The following is a 3,450-nucleotide window of genomic DNA, read 5'->3' on the forward strand; positions in this document are numbered from 1 at the left end:
GCGGGAAATGGGTGGCGGGAAATGGATGGCGGGAAATGGGTGGCGGGAAATGGGTGGCGGGAAATGGATGGCGGGAAAAGCGCAGTTTGGAAATGTCGATAACTTTCAAAACAAATGTTCATCACAATGGAAAAAGGTTCCCGCCTTTCAAAAAATGCATGCAATTTTTTTGGAAAATATGATAAGAAATGGTTCGTGGCACTAAATGAATGTACGTCACCTTTGCTGGAAATATTCTCGTGTTTCCAAAAAATATCCATGACATTCTACAAAATGGTACTCCCTTCATCCCATAATATAAGATGATATTACAATCAATATACTCACATATCACGTGGGTTAACAAATGTTTAGATGGATCATGACATTTTAAGAAAATATTCGCGTGTTTCTAAAAAAAGTTTGTGAAAATTTCAGAAAAGCATTTTAAAAAATGTTGTGTGGTTTAAAAAAATGGTATTTCCATTAAAAATGTATTTGAAGAAATGTTACCATGTATTCATAACGTGTTAAAATATATACTTTTAATAAATATTCGCGTGTATTATTAAAAATAGGCATGCACCAGTCGGCCCACAGCAGGCCAACTGAGCATAGTCGGCCCACTACAGGCCTATCGGTGTACTGCAGGCCGACTGGGCCCTGTCGGTCAACTGCAGGCCGACTGGGCTTGAATCTGCTGGCCGACAGCCCAATCGGCCAGCAGCTAACTGATGGGCCTCCAGTCGGCCTGCTGTGGGCCGACTGGGCTCTGTCGGCCTGCAGTAGGCCGATGGTGTATTATTTTTGAAAAATCTTTTTTTGCGTATTATTTCTGTAATTTTTTTAAAAAAAATGTATTATTTAAAAAAATTAGCTGGCTATCTTGTTCCTACGATCACAATTGAATGGCCGAGAAACATAGATTAGGGGAGTCTAATAAATAAATAAAACATACTAGCAAAAAATGCCCGCGCGTTGCAACGGGAAAATAGATTCATTGCACATATTTAAGATAATATTGTAGCAGAACACGGCACTTCAGAGACTCGACAGTATAGATTGTATGAATTGAGTTGTTTGTTCTCTATAGCCAAGGAACAATATTCTCTTAAATTGAGTTGTTTGTTCAATGATCGTATGAATTCATGCATGATGGTTGATGCATACTCTTGATAATGCTACTTTCAATGTTTGTGGCTCACTTCAAGAGATAATTTTTATATCATCTCTATCAATACATCAGAGCTCTATCTTTGACCTCTTGTTCCTTGGCTATAGAGAACATTGCAGTGGCTCATTTGTTTTTCCTTTCCTCACTGAACAAACAACTCAATCTAGTCTCATACAGGCCATTACCTTTTCCATGCACATAATCTGCCAAGGTAATTATTCTAGATTGCCCTGTAAAAGAAAGTTGGTCATCATTCTATATTGCCCTGTAAAAGAAAGTTGTTTTCTTAGGATTGAATGAAACCTGTAAAAAATGATCCTTCTAATGTTGCAGCCCAAAAGCTTATGCTGGTTTTATATAATCGAGATATTTATCATCTTGCATTACCTCAAAAAATCTTCCACGTCAGAGCTCCAAATTCTGAAAGTTAGACCACTTTCCACTATCGAATTCCTGAGTGTGTTGACAACTGTGTTTACACTGCTTCACATAATAGTCCAAGCGAACCCACCTCCTGTAGAACCTCGGTCCAGTATACAATCCCGCTGAAAATAAGAATTTGTTGTTGGCGCTTAGCATAGAGCCTAAAGGTGCACCTGATCCGGTCAGCGTTTGAACAGAATAAAGAACCACTTTCGACTCTAAAGTTAATCAGCACATGCATGTCCTATGGATGATGTTTACTCAGCTCTATTTAATCAGCACGTAGGAATAAAATCTCCCGTGGGTATTAACCACAATCATGGCATTGGCAATGTTGACCGGAGGCACCGCTGCAAGGATCTGGATGTTCCACGAAAAGTTTGTTCACCCAATCACCCAACATCCCTGATATCATATGAAAAAAATCCATCTGAAACATCTACACAAAATCAAGAATAGGTCACATTTAATTAATTAAGTAGTGCTAAATCAATTTTCTATGCCGCTTAGTCATTCTGCAAATCTAGCGTCATATTCGATTTCATGAAGCCATATAAAAGATATTGCCCTTATAAAGTAGTAATTCTTCAAACAAAAATTTCTTGTGGGAATTAGCACAAAGATTTGCTTGACAACTAAAAATCATTTCAAGCCATTATTGATGGTGTCGAGTTGATCTTAACCTTGTAATAAGAGGGTTGTGCATGTTTAGCTAGCACTCAGTTGAAAAAGAAAAATTATGAGGCATTGGTTCCTAAAACCTGACCATGTGTGCTCCTCTGTTCTAACTAAACACCAATGCTTTGTTTTCTCCCCTGAACGAATAGTTCGTGGGTGCGTGTATGTGTAACCACCGGCGAGGGAGTTATTGAGAGGGGTAACAGCAACACATGTGCTATGACATTCTGCAACCACCATTTGAATTGGGAATCAACTATTGAACCATACAAAAATTGCAATGATCAAGATTACATGCTTTGAAGGCATGCAAGGACTCCAGGAGCGGAAAGGGGTCAGGTTTATACCTTGTTTGGGACAGCTCCATCAGCCTGAGTCTTCTTCAATAGTTGGGCGCCGAAGCTCTTGGTGCTCAAGTGATTTGTAAGCCAACCATTTCTTCTTCATATACAAACAGAGAAGAAGGTTTGTTTCTGTTCTTACTGTTGGACTGAAGATTGGAATAAGGGAAGAAGGGGGGTGGGGGGTGGATAAAATCTCATTGGTGGGGAAATGTCCACGGTGTTTATTCATATGGAAAAATGAATCACATAAAAAGTATTTACCGTCTTCGAATAGTAGAGAACCACATAATATTCAGTCCAAACTTCACAGAAGGCGAGGTGTCACTCGTCAACTTATGTTTTAGAGGGACTACGCTGGCCTGAATCACTTCATAAAACTGAGAACCATACAAAGGCAAATGATACAGTGGGATTAATAGAAACGAGAAGGAGGGACAAAATTAAAATCTCATAGATAGGTGATACAACATAGTGCTCCAATCTCTAAGGAGCCATTTCTTAATTTCATTTGAATACCTATTGGACCACAACATAAAATGATCAACAATCTTGCTAGCAGTAATGTGCAATTCCTCAAAAAATATCCCAGAAGAGCTTGGAGTTCATGCGCTTCCATATAATCCAGAGGACCGCGATAAGCACAATAGAGTGAATCTTGTTGAAATAATTTTCTTCTTAGAGATCTTTGACTAAATTAGCATTGAGTGAATGAAAAAAGTTCGGACCACAACAATGGTGGATGCCCGGCGGAGGAACACAACTAGCAAAGAAGGACAAATAGGAGCATATTTCTCACCTTGGAGGTGTTGAATAGCAGCCACTTAGTCACTTTGGAGCTTGACACCGCACTAA

At 39.1% G+C, this 3,450-nt stretch overlaps 1 long non-coding RNA gene across 2 annotated transcripts; it reads right to left on the reverse strand.

Moving 5' to 3' along the window:
• Positions 1 to 207: 207 nt before the first annotated feature.
• Positions 208 to 2,726, reverse strand: LOC123099890 (uncharacterized). Of its 2 annotated transcripts, none has more exons than XR_006448286.1 (3): positions 2,602 to 2,726; positions 1,541 to 1,981; positions 208 to 1,383 (listed from the first exon to the last, which is right to left on the reverse strand). It is a non-coding gene; the product is annotated as an uncharacterized lncRNA (long non-coding RNA). The 2 variants fall into 2 exon arrangements; XR_006448285.1 differs by having other exon boundaries at positions 1,541 to 2,015; positions 2,602 to 2,719.
• Positions 2,727 to 3,450: the final 724 nt, after the last annotated feature.

Source organism: Triticum aestivum, chromosome 4D (genome assembly GCF_018294505.1).
Source record: "Triticum aestivum cultivar Chinese Spring chromosome 4D, IWGSC CS RefSeq v2.1, whole genome shotgun sequence".
NCBI classification, from domain to species: Eukaryota; Viridiplantae; Streptophyta; class Magnoliopsida; order Poales; family Poaceae; genus Triticum; species Triticum aestivum.